Raw genomic sequence first — 20,007 nt, forward strand, 5'->3', positions numbered from 1 at the left:
GTTTCGTCAGGGATGACGAGGCTAGCTCTCTTGATGTTGAAATGAATGTTGCATCTCCTCTCCTCCACTCGCAGGAACGTCTGTTTCGGTGGGTTCCGATGATAAAACGGAGACATCATCTGCTGTTCTGCCTTTACAGTGTTCTAGTGCAATTCTGCCGGCCGCGGTGGCTGAGCGGTTCTAGGCGCTTCAGTATGGAACCGCGCGACTGCCACGGTCGCAGGTTCGAATCCTGCCTCGGGCATGGATGTGTGTGATGTCCTTAGGTTAGTTAGGTTTAGGTAGTTCTAAGTTCTAGGGCACTGATGATTGGTTCAAATGGCTCTGAGCACTATGGGACTTAACTTCTGAGGTCATCAGTCCCCTAGAACTTAGAACTACTTAACCTAACTAACATAAGGACATCACACACATCCATTCCCGAGGTAGGATTCGAAGCAGCGACAGTAGCGGACAAGCGGTTCCGGACTGTAGCGCCTAGAACTGCTCGGCCACCCCGGCCGGCGGGGACTGATGACCTCAGATGTTAAGTCGCATAGTGTATAAGGTGTCAGGCAAATCCAACACCTTCCATGAAAACCCTGACATGATAAGCAAATCCTGTAGCATGTCACATAGCTCCGAATAAATCGTGACATTAAATTAACCAAAGTAATAGGAGTAACGGGTGAGTAAATGGAATACCACAGACTAACACAAGAATACCTAAATGCATGTCATACCTTCCCACCGTGAGACAGACGCAGTTCCAAGGGGAGAAACGAGAACAGAAGCCGAGAGCAGAACCGTGTTAAGCGAGTAGGCCCTATGATAAGGGACGGACACCCACGTCGCCAGCTAATTGCTAGGACCACCCCAGCCGCAAGTTTTAGCGTAAGACTTTTTGCGTCTCTGTTATGTCACGACCACCCCCCAGCCCATGTTAAAAGATAGAGCCCTCCAGAAGAACAGTATAGATCTCACTATAACGCTAAAAGGACCATACCAGCTGCAAGTCATAGCGTGAAACTTTTTCCCGTCTCTGTTACGTTGCAAACTTTAAAAACATTGCCCCACCACGAAAAGTATAACGTTTCTCATTGGATAGACAGAATTTTTGTAGGCGGAGCTTAAGGTTAACATTGAGACGCTGATTGGTCAGATGAAACCACAGCTTCCGAGACGGCGAGGTGAGCGGAGCTGTGCTGTCCGTCGCCCCCTGACGAACTCCGACAAGGTAATGAACGCACGCGATGCCGCATAACAAGTAAGTAAAGATAATTGAGGGTCACTGTAGACCATTTTGATAGTTTTCTCTCTTGTGAAACTTAATTTAAACCTAGATTATAGGTGTGATATGGCATAGGTCATCCTTCGATCCATTGTAGAACTTGGAAACCCATTCAGGGAATATTCGTTCACATTTTTGTTGAACACACTTGGTTTTTATCATCCTGTATTAAAAAATTTCCTTTTATCAATAGTGCTATTTATAAACAATGTTTTGTGAGTAGAATAAAATTTCCAGTGGTAGACTTAACTGCTTTTTCGACGTTATTTTACCAGCTAACTAAAAATTGGAGTGTCTTGAACCCCTTCCACTAAATTTGATTAGTATTAAGATTCCTTTACAGGAAGTGCAGTGGAGCGGACGCTGAAATCATTAAGTATTTGGTTATATCATCGCTAGTCTCACTGAACTCCACATGTCGTGTGAGGCCTGGCGTCTCCTTACTAGCAACAGGTCCCAGGTTCAAACTGGTCAGTTCCCTAAAAAACACGCTCAGAGCGTCGTTGCGCGAAAGTGGTAGGGAGACACGATATAGAACAAACAGAAACCACCATGAAGGTTTAGAAAATGGCGATCCTGCCAGGATGGTAAAGTACCATGATTGAAATTCGACCACATGCCTAACTAGGTTAGAAAAATATCCTGTTAAAAAATCTTTCGTGATAAAAAATTTTTTTTGAAAGGCATAAATAGTTGAAAACTGTAGCTGGAGCGATAGATAGTGAGACATTCTAGCAGAGACAATAGCATAATTAAGTTATGAATTTTAAAAATTGTTAGAATTAAGTTTTCTCCTTAATGCAAGCGCACAGGTGTCGGATACATCGTTGACACGTTGGTTCTGACCCAACAAGTAAGTCAATGGTTTGTCAAGTCGTGTGAACAAAAAGTTTATGAAACGCGTGAGATCGTATGAGCGCATGTTGCCGCGAAGTAGGGCGCGTGAATTGCTTTTAAAACAGAAAATAAGGGATTCGGAAAGATTAGCAATGGCAGATCGAGACCTTGACCGAATTGAGGTAGAGACCCAGCATGAAAATGGACAGGGAATAGAGTAAAGTACAACAGACGATGCAGATAACGCACCATAACGAGGATAATGTACGTCAAAGCACAGAAAACTTAAGTCAGCATACGACAGAGGAGCAGGAAAGCAGAGAGAGACAGTCGATGAGGATTCTAACTTGCGTCTTTAATACGTAGAACCCATAGTAGAAGTAAACAGAGCTCCCTCGCCATAGAGAACAAGGAATTCGAGGAGAAACGTGTCACAACACAGTTCAATGCAATCGGTTGCGAACCAACACTTGGGCGAAAACACAGAGCGCAGGACGTCGGAAGAAAACGCAATAGGACCCACCAATCTGGCAGAATTATTACAACAAATTACGGAAACCATGACAAGGCAAAATAAAGACATAGCGAACCAAATTAAAATTCAGAATGCAGAAACCAAGAGACAAATGCGTGAGATTAAAGAACAAATCAAAAAAATTCAGTTACACCTAAGTCATTTTGAAGACGAGGCAAAAGAGTCTCGAAACTTAATAACAGGTCACAGTCAATTGAGAACAGATATTGACAAGGTAGAAGTGGACGTACAAACATTGCGTAATGACATTCAGGACGAGATCAAAAGGTTACGTAACAACACCCAGGAAGAAGTCAAGAAACTAGAGAAACAGATTACTAGACAAGCAGCAGGTACAGGGCGTAAAAATTGTTGAAAACAGTGTGTTACACAAACGTATCACAAAAGCAGTGCTGAAAAGATATGATAACCGCATAGTCAAAATAGAAGCGCAAACGAAGCGACAATTTCACAAATTGCGAACAGAGTTGTTGCAAACCTTTGAAGAGCGTAGTGAACAGGATCGAACAAGCACAGAGTCTGCAACCACATCCGTTCTGTAACAGCAGCAGAAAAACAAGCAATTATCGAAGATATCATGCATTTGCGATTCCAATCACAGGCGGAAAGTAACATACGTGACAGTGGAAGAGGTCGCGAAGAGTACAGTGCAATGCATTCAGCTACACGTTCACAACCTATGGAAGAAAATTATTACGTACCACTCCAACGATACTACGCAAGGGTATGCGAAAGTTACAGTGGAAAATATCCAATGGATCTACCACAACCGAAAAGAACGATGGGAGAAATGATCAGAAACAAAAGTGGCGAAGAATCGCGAATTTCATATGGAACTATGACGAAGTACGACAATGATCATTTCCTCACAGTCAGAAAATTTCAACATTCGAGAAGGAAACTCATTACATCCACGAACTTTTATTGATCAGTTCCGAGTAGAATTACCAGAAGGACGCTAGCATACAAATTAGACATGTGCACACATGTCAGGAACAGTCGCAGAAACCATGCAGAATGTTGCAGCGACAAGCCGATCGTACGAAGATTTCAGAGAGAAGTTTCTCACACGATATTGGTCCAGCGAAGCACAGAACAGAGTGAAGTACGAATTATTACAGAACCCATATTTTGAAAATTCAGGAGAGAAGAGTCCCGTGAAATTTTTCGAAGTAATGGCAAAGAAAAATCAATGCATAGATGTATCATACAGTGACGGAGAGTTGATTAAATTATGCGCGATGAAGCTACCATTGAAATACCAGCAATCATTAGTAGGTCGCGGGGGCAATGACGTAGAAGCATTTAAAGGTATTCTAAGGGAACTAGAGTTCATATTTTCGGAGGACGACGCAAGAAAAATACAAAGTTCACGTGAAAACGAAAGCAAAAAGCAGTGGAATCCACAAGACACGGTACGAAGAAACAATGATTACGAACCATGTGATAACTTCGCAGCAAGAAACGACAATAGATTTCAACAAAGAACCGGTTATGGATTTAGAATAGAATATGGCCAGAAGTATAATTCACACAGGAACGGCAACAACTATTACAGAGGGAATAGCGACAACCGGAATGGGTACTGGAGAACCAATAGACCGACAAATTATCAACAGAGAAACCACTATCAACAAGCTGAACAAGAAAAGAGAATACAGATAGAAGAGGTGGAGGTAAGACCACCAAACAACGATAAACGTTCGAATTGACAGCTAAGCGCCCATGCCAAAGAGAATGACGCACCGACCCAGGACAATTGCAGCACCTTGAACAGAGAAGTAAAAATCTTATCACGAGAAGAGAAGAAGGAAGAAACAAATACGCACCGACCAGATGAAAACGAAGACAAGAAAATAACAATATCGTGTTGGGACGAAATTAGTTGGGAGAATACTGACGAGGAAGATGAATTACCAGAGGCATGCACAACGAATGTAGGAGGAAAGGACGAAGTAATGAGTATTACAGAGTTATTTGAGATGGAAACCAGGGAAAGCGAATTCAATGAGGATAATGCGCAGTCGACAGAAGTTGAAAATAAGTTACGAGTGGGCATACAACCCAACGTATATAATGAAGGAAGTTATGAAGCGATAATTAGTGCATTTAGATACGATTATGTGGAAGTAGCGACGAAGAAGAAGAAGATACACTCCTGGAAATTGAAATAAGAACACCGTGAATTCATTGTCCCAGGAAGGGGAAACTTTATTGACACATTCCTGGGGTCAGATACATCACATGATCACACTGACAGAACCACAGGCACATAGACACAGGCAACAGAGCATGCACAATGTCGGCACTAGTACAGTGTATATCCACCTTTCGCAACAATGCAGGCTGCTATTCTCCCTTGGAGACGATCGTAGAGATGCTGGATGTAGTCCTGTGGAACGGCTTGCCATGCCATTTCCACCTGTCGCCTCAGTTGGACCAGCGTTCGTGCTGGACGTGCAGACCGCGTGAGACGACGCTTCATCCGGTCCCAAACATGCTCAATGGGGGACAGATCCGGAGATCTTGCTGGCCAGGGTAGTTGACGTACACCTTCTAGAGCACGTTGGGTGGCACGGGATACATGCGGACGTGCATTGTCCTGTTGGAACAGCAAGTTCCCTTGCCGGTCTAGGAATGGTAGAACGATGGGTTCGATGACGGTTTGGATGTACCGTGCACTATTCAGTGTCCCCTCGACGATCACCAGAGGTGTACGGCCGGTGTAGGAGATCGCTCCCCACACCATGATGCCGGGTGTTGGCCCTGTGTGCCTCGGTCGTATGCAGTCCTGATTGTGGCGCTCACCTGCACGGTGCCAAACACGCATACGACCATCATTGGCACCAAGGCAGAAGCGACTCTCATCGCTGAAGACGACACGTCTCCATTCGTCCCTCCATTCACGCCTGTCGCGACACCACTGGAGGCGGGCTGCACGATGTTGAGGCGTGAGCCGAAGACGGCCTAACGGTGTGCGGGACCGTAGCCCAGCTTCATGGAGACGGTTGCGAATGGTCCTCGCCGATACCCTAGGAGCAACAGTGTCCCTAATTTGCTGGGAAGTGGCGGTGCGGTCCCCTACGGCACTGTGTAGGATCCTACGGTCTTGGCGTGCATCCGTGCGTCGCTGCGGTCCGGTCCCAGGTCGACGGGCACGTGCACCTTCCGTCGACCACTGGCGACAACATCGATGTACTGTGGAGACCTCAAGCCCCACGTGTTGAGCAATTCGGCGGTATGTCCACCCGGCCTCCCGCATGCCCACTATACGCCCTCGCTCAAAGTCCGTCAACTGCACATACGGTTCACGTCCACGCTGTCGCGGCATGCTACCAGTGTTAAAGACTGCGATGGAGCTCCGTATGCCACGGCAAACTGGCTGACACTGACGGCGGCGGTGCACAAACGCTGCGCAGCTAGCGCCATTCGACGGCCATCACCGCGGTTCCTGGTGTGTCCGCTGTGTCGTGCGTGTGATCATTGCTTGTACAGCCCTCTCGCAGTGTCCGGAGCAAGTATGGTGGGTCTGACACACAGGTGTCAATGTGTCCTTTTTTCCATTTCCAGGAGTGTATACAATGGAGGAAGTTATGAAGCGACAATTAGAGCATTTAGACGCGATTATGTGGAAGTTGCGACGAAGAAAGAGAAGATAGACCAGGATGAGGAAAAAGTAGAGGATGTTGAAGAAAGTGTAAAAGAAGGAAGAAACAGAGTAGAGGAAATAAAAGAGAGAGAAGTAGCAGTCGAAGCTTATCCTACAGAAAGTTCGAATTCACAAGGGAAAATCCTAAAAAGACTCATGTATGATTCAGTGGAGGATTCTTTGATGCAAGTAGAAGAAGAACAGAACCAACCCTTTCAAATTCAACCAATTGTGAAGGCCATCGTAAAGCACATCCTAGTCAATATTTTAATTGATAGCGGAAGTGAACTGACTGCAATCTCAGAAAATTTATTCATGCAGTGTAATGCCAATGAGGAATTGCCAGTTCTGAAAACACATAAGATTAAAGTAAGAGGTCCTATTAGAAACAATTCTGCAGAAGTTACAAGACAAACAAGGTTAACTCTTTCGTGTCAAGGTCAAAAGATTGAAGCCAACTTCGTGATTATACCTAAACTAACTGTAGATTTGATTATAGGTGCAGATTTTTTAAATGAGAGACGAGCGATAATAGATATGGTGAAAGGTAGCGTACCATTCGGGAATGTCACACTTCTCTTTGAGCAAAAGCTAAAATTAGAAGAAATACCATTTATAACCAAACAATTAAGAATGATGCAAGATAAAAAGGATGAAGAATTAGAATGGTATGCACAAAAGGGGGAATCCCCTCAACTCATGTTAGAAGTTCATAAAGAAATCGACGAAAAATTGCAAGAAGTTCAAGGTATTTCAGAACACAGTAAAAGAGAATTAGAGGGTATTTTATGAGATAAAGAAGAGGTATTTTTACCTAAGACTGGCAGTATTAAACACTTTCAGTACAAGTTTGAATATTAATTTTAATACTGGTAAATAATCAGCACAATATTTCAAGATTATGTTGCAGATAACATTGTCAGAAGAAAGAAGAATGAAGAGAGAGGAAGGTGGGTAAAAGAAAGTAGTTAAAATAAAAACAAAAACAAAAATAATACCAATAGTACCATAGATTAAGGTGAAGGGATAAAGCATAGATAGTCTAACAGCGTGAAATACTAAAACACTATACACCACGACACCTCACAAATATAAAAAACGAATTTGAGGATTCTTATAGACATTAAGACTCAAAATATCTTAGAATAGCAACAGGGAAAAGGCGCTGAAATTTGTTAAGCTTTTTAAGAAGGTGTAAAACAATGTAGGTACTAGACATATGTTAGATGATTATAAGTAAAACTTTTTGTAAGAACCATTGTAAAAACTCTAGCAAAGACCAGATGCAACGACCCACAAGTTGCAACGCAAGAAGTATCAAGAAAGAAAAGGACGTAATTAGCAAACCACGATTCCTACAAGACAGAAGTGTCGAGAGAAGGGAAAGGACAGTGAGACAAACAGAAGGCCCTTGTATTGAAAGTGGGCCGTAAATCTGCCCCTAAGGAGAACCCTGCTGTGACAGAACATGGAAAGCAAAGAGGGTCTTGGGACTGACAAGCAAACACCGGACTTCCACCGCTCGTAAACCCCGGAACGCCCCCACTCAGTGGAGCGAGCAAAAAACCGCCCGACGAGAAGACCGCTTGGGCAAGCCACCACTGGCAAAAAAATATATGTAAAAGTCACACTACTGCTATTGAACAGCACACTGATGCACGAAACTGAAGAAAACTTCCACAAACTAAAAATGACATGACCAAACAATTTATCAAACTGTTACTAAGAGGAGAACTTCAAAGCGACTAGTTATCAATAAATATTTCCGTATCCTGCCCAGAGAAGAACCAAGAAGCAAGTAAGAAGCAGAGAAAAAGCAGGAAGAACGGAAGTTGAAGATTTGCAAGATTGAGACCAAGAAAGAAGATGGGTGAAGAATAGACGATATACCTTCCCAAATCCCTATGCTCTAGTAAACTAGTCGTCTGCGAAGTATTACAACGAAACACTACTGCTTTCATCGACACATAACAATGACTTTCACGCATGCAAAGCCAGTAAACCACGAGATTCTGCACTCACAGCTCCATTCCATTATGGGATCTCCACAACAGCAACACATACTTGCAAAGCCAACAAGGAACGATGAACGAAGCTGTACATCAAACACTTGCCCACATCCATCTCGCTCAAGTTCACCACAAAAACATTCGCCAACCTCATGCTTAAACATTCATAGGATTGTGTGAATGTGTGAACTCAAATTATGTGATGTAGGAATTGTGCAAAAGAAACGCGTGAAAAACGAAATAAGTTAAGCACACCAGACAGCTAATAAACCACAAAATAACAGTCATTGACTATGGACTTACGTAAAAAATAGACTATCGATAAAAATAAGTCATTAGTTCTGAAATGGACAGTATATAAAGAACAAAAGTAAGGTATAATAAACACTAAAACTATATGCCACTTATTCTCTCCTCATAAAAATAAAAGAATAACTATATTTTACTTATTTCCTCCTTATAAAAACAAAGAATAAAAAATTATCTTGTTGGAGGTTTTCCCTCGTCTTTAACATTTGTACCATTTGTTAAGATAATATCTCAATACTTGTGTATGTATATTTCTTTGTCAAAGCAATTCTTGGAAATAATTCTTATTTGTTAATGTAACAATGTTGAAATGAGTGTCTAGAAACAAAAACATTTTACTTGTACATGATATTTAGAAACTGTGTTAGGAATAGATTTTACTTAATCACCACATTTATAAATATATATATATATATATATATATATATATACATATATATATATATATATATATTTCTAAGAAAATAGATGTGAAAGACTCCTCACTTTCGATAACAAACTTCTTAAAATACAAACATCACACTTAAATAAAGAAAGAAAATAATTAAAAAATAATAATAATTATAATAGAATAGAAATATTCTTCCCTTGTAAATATAAACACATTTTTGATAATAATGTGCAAGAATATAAAAATATAAATTAGTAATACAATCTAGCATAGAGCAGAATAACGTGGCTGAACAGTAGGCAACAAAATTTAGATAACGAAATAACTGGCTTAGACAACGAATCAATCATTGCCTAACTTCAGTACAAAAATTAAGTTCAAAGAGTGGTGATATGTAAGCTGTCAGGCAAATCCAACACCTTCCATGAAAACCCTGACATGATAAGCAAATCCTGTAGCATGTCACATAGCTCCGAATAAATCGTGACATTAAATTAACCAAAGTAATAGGAGTAACGAGTGAGTAAATGGAATACCACAGACTAACACAAGAATACCTAAATGCATGTCATACCTTCCCACCGTGAGACAGACGCAGTTCCAAGGGGAGAAACGAGAACAGAAGCTGAGAGCAGAACCGTGTTAAGCTGGAAGGCCCTACAATAAGGGACGGACACCCACGTCGCCAGCTAACCGCTAGGACCACCCCAGCCGCAAGTTTTAGCGTGATGCTTTCTCGCGCCTCTCTTGTGTCAGGACCACCCCCAGCCCATGTTAAAAGATAGAGCCCTCCAGAAAAACAGTATAGATCTTACGATAACACTAAAAGGACCACACCAGCTGCAAGTTTTAGCCTGAGACTTTTTCCCGTCTGTGACGTTGCAAACTTTAAAAACATTGCCCCACCATGAAAAGTATAATGTTTCTCATTGGATAGTCAGAATTTTTGTAGGCAGAGCTTAAGGTTAACATTAGACCCTGATTGGTCAGATGAAAACACAGCCAGATAGTTTTTTAAACCAACTTCGGTAAATTGTAGTAAGGAGAAGTTAGGAGAAAGTTGCTTCCGAGACGGCGAGATGAGTGGAGCTGTGCTGCCCATCGCCCCCTGACGAACACCAACAAGGTAATGAACGCATGCGATGCCGCATAACAGCGCATAAAGCTTCACTCAGTACTGCAGAAGTCTCATCTGTTACACCCCTTTTTGCGTAATACTAGTGTCGATCGTCAATTAAAGCTCATGGTGTTCACATTTGCCACTTGAAGTAAAAATCTGAACCGCGATGATTTTTATGTTATATAGTTATTGAGAAGCCACATCAGCCACTGTAATTTACTAAAAGTTAGATAAGTAGTTAAAGATAAGTGAGGGTCACTGTAGACCATTTTGATAGTCCAGAATGAGATTTTCACTCTGCAGCGGAGTGTGCGCTGATATGAAACTTCCTGGCAGATTAAAACTGTGTGCTCGACCGAGACTCGAACTCGGGACCTTTGCCCGCGAAAGGCAAAGGTCCCGAGTTCGAGTCTCGGTCGGGCACACAGTTTTAATCTGCCAGGAAGTTTCATATCAGCGCACACTCCGCTGCAGAGTGAAAATCTCATTCTGGAAACATCCCCCAGGCTGTGGCTAAGCCATGTCTCCGCAATATCCTTTCCTTCAGGAGTGCTAGTTCTGCATGGTTCGCAGGAGAGCTTCTGTAAAGTTTGGAAGGTAGGAGACGAGGTACTGGCAGAAGTAAAGCTGTGAGTACCGGCCGTGAGTCGTGCTTCGGTGGCTCAGTTGGTAGAGCACTTGCCCGCGAAAGGCAAAGGTCCCGAGTTCGAGTCTTGGGCGGGCACACAGTTTTAATCTGCCAGGAAGTTTCATATCAGCGCACACTCCGCTGCAGAGTGAAAATCTCATTCTGGAAACATCCCCCAGGCTGTGGCTAAGCCATGTCTCCGCAATATCCTTTCTTTCAGGAGTGCTAGTTCTGCATGGTTCGCAGGAGAGCTTCTGTAAAGTTTGGAAGGTAGGAGACGAGGTACTGGCAGAAGTAAAGCTGTGAGTACCGGGCGTGAGTCGTGCTTCGGTGGCTCAGTTGGTAGAGCACTTGCCCGCAAAAGGCAAAGGTTCCGAGTTCGAGTCTCGGTCGGGCACACAGTTTTTATCTGCCAGGAAGTTTCATATCAGTGCACACTCCGCTGCAGAGTGAAAATCTCATTCTGGAAACATCCCCCAGGCTGTGGCTAAGCCATGTCTCCGCAATATCCTTTCTTTCAGGAGTGCTAGTTCTGCATGGTTCGCAGGAGAGCTTCTGTAAAGTTTGGAAGGTAGGAGACGAGGTACTGCCAGAAGTAAAGCTGTGAGTACCGGCCGTGAGTCGTGCTTCGGTGGCTCAGTTGGTAGAGCACTTGCCTGCGAAAGGCAAAGGTCCCGAGTTCGAGTCTCGGTCGGGCACACAGTTTTAATCTGCCAGGAAGTTTCATATCAGTGCACACTCCGCTGCAGAGTGAAAATCTCATTCTGGAAACATCCCCCAGGCTGTGGCTAAGCCATGTCTCCGCAATATCCTTTCTTTCAGGAGTGCTAGTTCTGCATGGTTCGCAGGAGAGCTTCTGTAAAGTTTGGAAAGTAGGAGACGAGGTACTGGCAGAAGTAAAGCTGTGAGTACCGGGCGTGAGTCGTGCTTCGGTGGCTCAGTTGGTAGAGCACTTGCCCGCGAAAGGCAAAGGTCCCGAGTTCGAGTCTCGGTCGGGCACACAGTTTTAATCTGCCAGGAAGTTTCATATCAGCGCACACTCCGCTGCAGAGTGAAAATCTCATTCTGGAAACATCCCCCAGGCTGTGGCTAAGCCATGTCTCCGCAATATCCTTTCTTTCAGGAGTGCTAGTTCTGCATGGTTCGCAGGAGAGCTTCTGTAAAGTTTGGAAGGTAGGAGACGAGGTACTGCCAGAAGTAAAGCTGTGAGTACCGGCCGTGAGTCGTGCTTCGGTGGCTCAGTTGGTAGAGCACTTGCCCGCGAAAGGCAAAGGTCCCGAGTTCGAGTCTCTGTCAGGCACACAGTTTCAATCTGCCAGGAGGTTTCATTTTGATAGTTTTCTCTCTTGTGAAACTTAATTTAAACCTGGATTATAGATGTGATATGGCATAGGTCATCCTTCGACCCATTGTAGAACTTGGAAACCCATTCAGGGAATATTCTTTCACATTTTTGTTGAATGCAGTTGGTTTTTATCATCCTGTATTAAAACACTTCCTTTTATCAATAGTGCAATTTATAAACAATGTTTTGTGAGTAGAATAAAATTTCCAGTGTTAGACTTAATTGCTTTTTCGACGTTATTTTACCAGCTAACTAAAAATAGGAAAGCCTTGAACCCCTTCCAGTAAATTTAGTTAGTATTAAGATTCTTTTACAGGGAGTGCAGTGGAGCTGACGCTGAAATCATTAAGTATTTGGTTATATCATCGCTAGTCTCACTGAACTCTACATGTCATGTGTGGTCTGGCGTCTCCTTACCAGCAACAGGTTCCAGGTTCAAACTGGTCAATTCCCTAAAAAACAAGCTCAGAGCGTCGTTGCTCGAAAGTGGTAGGGAGACACAATATAGAACAGACACCACGCAGAATGTTAGAAGTGCTCAGAGCCATTTGAACCATTTTCTAGTGCAATCCTATCCCTTTCTCTGTCTGGTACGATGTAGCAACTGGTTACTGCGGATTCTCTTCCTGGTAGCCAGATGATGCAAAGAGCATCAGACGCTGCATTGCCTGTCTGTTTTTTGTCTGATGATGATGTTCATCGCTGCCTGTTGCATTTCTCTCATTTTTGTAAGTGGAGTGGGGTCGCCTCCCTCTCTGCAGCAGACCTTGATGAGCTCCCTGCCCTTCCACGTTGTGTAAAACAACGTTTTTAACCTGGGCGTGAAACGTCGCGACGAAACAACAATGCATGGAATCTGCACCTTCCGGTGGAGAGGATTCAAATTATGAAGTTTCGACTCCACCGTCTGCCTGTGCTGTGAAGAGCGGGACGTGATGACTACATTTTTTCTAGCAGTACTTTCGTTCCTTGCTTGTGTTGAATAATGCAGGCGTATACATTTCTTACCCTAAATGTTAACACGGTAAGCTCTTCATTACGACTTGCTGCTTTACGACGGTTTGTTTGTGATTCCCAAGCTGATGTGTTTGCAAGAAGTGTTATTTGATGTGTTTTGTCTCACTGGGTATTGTATGTTTTTTATTGCTGTACAAGAATGTTCTGCTCGCATGGCCGTGCTTTATAAGGACGGTATTCCTTTGACAGACTTTGAAACTGCGTCTTACGTCCTATGAATCCGACTCCCAGCTATAACTATTGGCATCGTTGAGACTGCAGAGTGCTTGAATCCGCAGATAACCCACATTATTGTGTTTTACGTATTTTACAACTATTTCTAGTAGTTGACGGGACCCTTTTTATTTGTCTGCTTCCCTGTGTAGCCAACTTTTGTCATTTGATGTAATTCCTGCCAACTTCATTGCCCACTGATAGAAGACACGGCAATGAAGGGGTGAAAGGGGTGCACATCCCGCCATCCTTGAAGATCGGAAAAATTGTTTTAACTGCAAAAAAGACTGTAAGTCATGAATCAGGTTCGACCGATAACTCTACTCAATTCTGATTATAAAATCGTAGAGCGAGCGATAAATAGCCGTTTGGCGGTTCTGCTTGCTGACATTGTCCCGCGTTATCAAAGTTGTTCCCCAGATCGTACTCTTCTAACTTCCGTTCCTGAATGTCGTGATCTCACCTCTATTGCTTCCACTGTTCCTGTATCTTCCCCCGGTAGCTGAGTAATAGCCGGCACGGTAGCTCAGCGTGTTCGTTCAGAGAGCTGGTTGGCCTCTGTAATAAAAAACTGAGTGGAAGGATCAACAAAACGAACTTGACCGGATGTCATCACATCGATCAAAAACAAAAAAAGTGGCCAGCGCGACAGCATATCAATCCTAAGGGCCCGCGTTCGATTCCCGGTTGTGTCGGATACTTTCTTCGCTCAGGGACTGGGTGTTGTTTCGTCCTATTCATCATCCTTTCATCCCCGTCGACGCGCAAGTCGCCGAAGTGGCGGTAAATCGAAAGACTTGCACCCGGCGAACGGTCTGCCCGACGGGAGGCCCTAGTCACACTATTCCTGTATCGGGAGCTTTACTCTTCATTCATTTTAATCATGCGTTTGACCGAGTTAGACGTGATTTTCTGTTGTGAGTGTTGATGGCTGTTGGTTTGAATGATGCCGCACGACGTACATTTATCTCTCTAATTTCTGGTATTCAGGCGTTAATTGATGAGGATGGTCAAATTACTCCCTCACAGAAGTGTGTAGAGGTGTCTGGAGGGGAGCCCCCTTTCTATGTCATTATTCGTGCCATTTCTGGAACCCTTACTGCGATCCATAGCTGCTCGACTGGGTGGCTGACCGTTATTGGGGGAAAAAGTTCATCTTCCACGCGTATGCCGGTGACGTTATGGTACCTCTTCGTACTCATGACGACATACCGATGCACAAGGATGCGTTGGATGCGTTCCGTCGTCTTACGGGACCACAGATTAACGAACGGAACTGTCGGTTACTCAGTTTGCGGGAATTTGACGCGGTTAAAATTCCATGGGATGTGGCGGTCGCCCTACATCAAGACGTTCGTACCTTGGAAAACTGTGTGTTGAGCAAAGCTTGTTTTGCTGCCCAAATTTTTCCCCGTCCTGCGATGATGTCCCGAAAGTTACAACTGTTATCAGGCAAGTTTATCTGGCAAAGCCCTATTGAACTGTGAGATTATGGCGAGACCACAGCTAATGCGAGGTTTGGCCCTCCATGATGTTCGGGCCAAGGCTTCTACTTTATTTCTCCGACTCACTGTTTTCACGTGTCTTTGCGTCCCCTAATCACTTGCAGCTCGCCTTTTTGCCTGTCTCCGACCTGCGAGCTTACCCTCCTATAGATGTTAATAGGATAAATAATAAACTAATGCATATTCGTGAATTTTTTCTGGATTTCAGTTATTTGAGTGTTGATATTCTTTCTAGCGGCATCTCTTTGTCAAAATGCTGTTATGTCGCTGGACGTTTCCAAATCGCACTTCCTCTATGGGGTCCCTATCGCCAGAGACAGAGTGGAACGTTATTTGTTCCAATTTCAACCTACCTAATTTTCCGATAGAAGTGGGGTGCTCATCATACTAAGTCGTTCATAACCTTTTCACCACTAACGTTCGACTTTTTCGCATTGGCCTTAGTGAAACAGACTGATGCAGTTGTTGTCATAAAACGGATACATTATATCATCACTTGGTCCCCTGCGGACACTGACATTGGAGTTGGCTCCACAGACAACTGTCCATTCTTGCCAGGACGACGGAAGTGGCACTCTCCAGTAAGATTCTGTCGTATATAGTAAAATATTCGGTCCTAAGAATAGTAAAATGACCAGGTAGGAAGTATTCAGATTTTGTCAGAAAGACAGTTTAGAAACCGCTGCTGAGCGAGTGGCCTGTGAAATATTTGTCTGACACGCCGGAAGCCGCTTGCAAAGCTTGTTCTCCTAACAAGGAATGGACGCTGGAGCATCACCAGGTTTGTAGCAAGCACAACCGTCTGACCCATGGACGGCACAAGCACCAGCACAAGGGGAGCACTTGCAGAAGACGTTGAGCAATATCACGTGCTAGCAGCAAGAAGTGACGCGTTAGCCTCAAGACGGTCACAGATTAAACAGTCTTCATGGCACGTTCCAGAAGGGTGGCGACCCGCCGACTGGTGGGAGAGCGCAGATGGGTAGACGTCAAGGACGCTACCTCTGTGTCGGTCCGGATCAGGAGCCGGACTTGTCATAATCCGTAGGAGAAAGTACTTAGTAAAACTCCACTCGCCTCTGTGCAGCAGCTGGGCTGTTAAAGTTTCATACTTATGATACTTGTACATAGTAACGTGTTTATAGTCAGGGAACGTGCCAGGGGGTACTTCCAGGGAAAGTAACAACTTTTCTACGAGTAGATGACTTGCATCCTCTAACCGACCAGATTCCTAGCAAGTTCCACACTCTACGCTAGTCAATAGTCTTTTCAGCCGAGGTCGGGGCTACAGTAGGCGGCCCACGAGCAGTGCCTCGTCGGAATCGCCGAGTGAGGTAAGTTCCTCTGTCTCGTGCAGCGAGTGTCGGTCTCACTCCCTCTGAGGACACGACAATTCCCCTGCGTCCCGATTCCACCTTGTTTTCCAGAAAGAAGAACAACACGGTTATGTGGCTTGTTTTGCATGATGTTCATTACGTGATGGGGAGCAAGTATGACCTGGACCCTTGTGCCTTTTCCAAACGTATGGTTACTGCCCACTGGACATGGCAAATGATGCCACTCTATCGTGAGCTTTTTGTGAATATGCTGTACCCGGTATTTAATCGTCAAGGAGTTGGATGAAATATAGAACCCCTTTTCTGTTTCGTTCTCGTTGTCTTGCATTTGATACCTTGAAAAAACAAAAGAAAAAAAGGTGTTGAATTAACTCTTCCCCTCGGCACTGCTCTGTTATTTGATTTTTGTGGCCCTGTTTCTCTTGTTTTTGTGTAATTAATAAAAAATAAACAAAAATTGTTGCAGGCCACGAATGAAAATTAATTTTTTTCTTTTTAAAGTGGGAGAAACCATGCAGAATTAAGTCCGATTTTGTTACTTTTCCTTTTGAGTAGCAAGTCGTAAGGTTTCCATAAAAAATAAAGGTAAAAAATTTTAAAAGTCCAATATGATGTGTAGGACTACCATAGAGACGGACGGGGGGGGTAGGCATCGTGTTTCGTGGACGGGCCTCAGTATTGGACCCCTGACCACCTTGCCTACTCCCAGCCTGAAAGCTGACTGTGTCCGTCCTTTCTTGCCGCTAAGAAAATAAAATAAAATGAAAAACTGGCGCATGATGTAGCTATCGTTAGATTCCTCGTCAGGCTCCCTTTTTAGACGTCCGGTTCCTAGTCCTCGCCGTTTATAAGCAGGACATCATTTTATCTCATGACAGTAGCATATCACATGACAGCGAGATCCATTAAACTGCATGCATGTGCCTACTAAACCACACAGTGCACAACCATAACTGGTTCTATCGAGTTCATGTAGGGCGACTTCCAGATAGTGCACAAACGATGAAAACGTCGATAAGCTTTCGGTGAACACGATAACCAAACTGCTGCTGCCGCTGCTCGTGCGTATGCTGCACGGTAACCTCAAAGGTGCGATCCCAATAAGAACTTTTTCGTTGCCTGGATCAACGCCTTCAAGAAACCTGTAACATTCGTCCGCAAGTAATGGATAGAGGTCGTCCAAGGACTAGACGTACTTCACACAGGATGCGATTCTTCAAACCGTTCACCAATCACTTCGGCGAAATATCCTTGATTTTGCAATGCTGTTCCAGATATCTGAAGAATATCACCTGTATCATTACACGTTAACGCGACACCAACAGCCAGAATACCGCATTTGACGAGTACAGTTTTGTGAATGCCCTTTGCACCTAGTAGAAGATAACAAACATTTTATACAATGAAGCGCCAAATAAACTGCCACATATGTCTAATATCGTGTAGGGCTCCCGCGAGCACGGAGAAGTGGCGCAACATGTCGTGGCATGGACTAATTTAATGTCTGAAGCAGTGCAGGGGGGAATTGACGCCATGAATTCTGCAGGGCTGCCCATAAATCCATAAGAGTACGAGGGGGTGGAGATCTCTTCTGAACATCACGTTACAAGGCATCCTAGATAGGAGGCCGGCCGGAGTGGCCGAGCGGTTCTAGGCGCTACAGTCTGGAACCGCGCGACCGCTGCGGTCGCAGGTTCGAATCCTGCCTCGGGCATGGATGTGTGTGATGTCCTTAGATTAGTTTGGTTTAAGTAGTTCTAAGTTCTAGGGGACTGATGACCTCAACAGTTAAGTCCCATAGTGCTCAGAGCCATTCCAGATATGCTCAATAATGTTCATGTCTCGGGAGTTTGGTGACCACCGGAAGTGTTTAAACTCAGAAAAGTGTTCCTGGAGCCACTCTGTAGCAATTGTGTAAGTGTGGGGTGTCGCATTGTCCTGTTGAAATTGCCAAGCCCATCACAATGCACAACAGACATGAATGGATGCAGGTGATCAGACAGGGTGCTTACGTACATGTCACCTGTCAGAGTCGTAGCTAGACGTATCAGGGGTCCCATATCACTCCAACTGCACACGCCCCACACCGTTGCAGAGCCTGTACCGTCTTGAACAGTTCCCTGCTGACATGCAGGGTCCAAGGATCCATGAGGTTGTCTCCATACCCGTACACGTACATCCGCTAGATACAATTTCAAACGAGACGTCCAAAAGGCCATATCGATAATCTTTCATTGAATCGCTCGCACGCTGACAGTTAGTGATGGCCCAGCATTGCAATCTGCAGCAATTTGTGGAAGGGTTTCACTTCTGTCACGTTGAACGATTCTCTTCAGTCGTCGCTGATCCGTTTCTTGCAGGATTTTTTTCCGGTCGCAGCGGTGTCGGAGATTTGATATTTTAGCGGATTCCTGATATTCTCGGTACACTCGTGAAATGGTCGCACGGGAAAATCCCCACTTCATCGCAACCTCGGAGATGCTGTGTCCCATCGCTCGTGCGCCGACTATAGATAGCACCACGTTCAAACTCACTTAAATCTTGATAACCTGCCATAGCAGAAGCAGTAGCTGATCTAACAACTTCACGGATTGCTAAATAGTAAGCCTACTGCTCGCGATAAGCGGGAAATCCGGATTCGAATCCCGATCCGGCACAATTTTCATTGCCGTCATTCCATTCTACAGCTGATGGTTGTCGATATTCGCAAATACGAGTACATTTAATGCATAGAAAATGTTGTTCGGAAGGTGAACCAAAGACTGCGTTTTATTTGTAGAACACTCAGGAGATGCAACAGATCTGCTAAAGATACTGCTTACACTACGGTTGTCCGTCCTCTTTTGGAGTACTGCTGTGCAGTGTAGGATCGTTACCAGATAGGATTTACAGAGTACATCGAGAATGATCAAAGAAGAGCAATACGTATTGTACACTACTGGCCATTAAAATTGATACACCACGAAGATGTCGTGCTGCAGACGCGAAATGTAACAGACAGGAAGAAGATGCTGTGATATGCAAATCCTCTCCTCCAAATGCGAAAATATTTCGTTGACGCCGATCTACATAAGGAGAGACGATCATCATAATAAAATAAGAGAAATCAGAGGTAGCTCGTAATGATATAGGTGTTCGTTTTCTTCCGTGAGCTGTAGAATAATAGAGGATAAGTGTGAAGGTGCTTCAATGAGTCCTCTACGCGACAGTTAAAAGTGATTTGCAGAGTAGCCATTTCTGTGTAGATGCGTGTGGGATATCCGGATTGCGCACGAAGGCATCGTTGCCATGTATCGTTGACCTCCTGTTTCAGTTCTGCGTCCTTTAAAAGTGGCACGTTGAGTTGCCTCACGACCCTTCCCAGGAATTTTAATTGTTTGGTATGCTGCGCCGTTATACAAAATGCGCGGTAATCCGAAAAGTCAATGAACAAAATTTTAGTCAATTAAATTATGGATAAAGCCTTTCATTACATAGTCCATTTCTAGTCTGCTTGCCGAACTAATAGATGTGTACGTGTATACTCGTGCGTACGGACGGAGATAGCACAAAGTGTCTCTTTAAATCTAGTCCATTAGTTAACAACAAAGGCCCCTGGCAAAAGTTTAAATTCCGAACCTGATCTCCTTGATTCAATACGTAATTAAAATCACCACCCAAAATTATGTTCAAACGAGCATCTGTTATTAATGGGATGATTTCATTTCGAAACAGGTTGCTCCTCGCGCGTTTCCCGCTGGATCCGCAGGGAGCATATACATTTACAAGATGTAGGTCATACATTTTTGCAGTTATTCCTTGTCCAGATTCAAGTACAGCTTGTGCTGTATGCTTTTTTTTTT

The 20,007-nt window shown here is 44.1% G+C and overlaps 1 protein-coding gene and 1 non-coding gene across 3 annotated transcripts in view; one reads left to right on the top strand and one right to left on the bottom strand.

Annotated features, from left to right (window-relative positions):
* Positions 1 to 20,007, bottom strand: part of LOC126299133 (speckle-type POZ protein-like) — a 97,457-nt gene that overhangs the window by 50,196 nt on the left and 27,254 nt on the right. The gene's annotated exons all lie outside the window — the stretch shown is intronic.
* On the top strand, positions 11,674 to 11,748 carry Trnas-cga (transfer RNA serine (anticodon CGA)). Its single transcript has one exon. It is a non-coding gene; the product is annotated as a tRNA-Ser (tRNA).

This window comes from Schistocerca gregaria, chromosome X (genome assembly GCF_023897955.1).
Source record: "Schistocerca gregaria isolate iqSchGreg1 chromosome X, iqSchGreg1.2, whole genome shotgun sequence".
NCBI classification, from domain to species: Eukaryota; Metazoa; Arthropoda; class Insecta; order Orthoptera; family Acrididae; genus Schistocerca; species Schistocerca gregaria.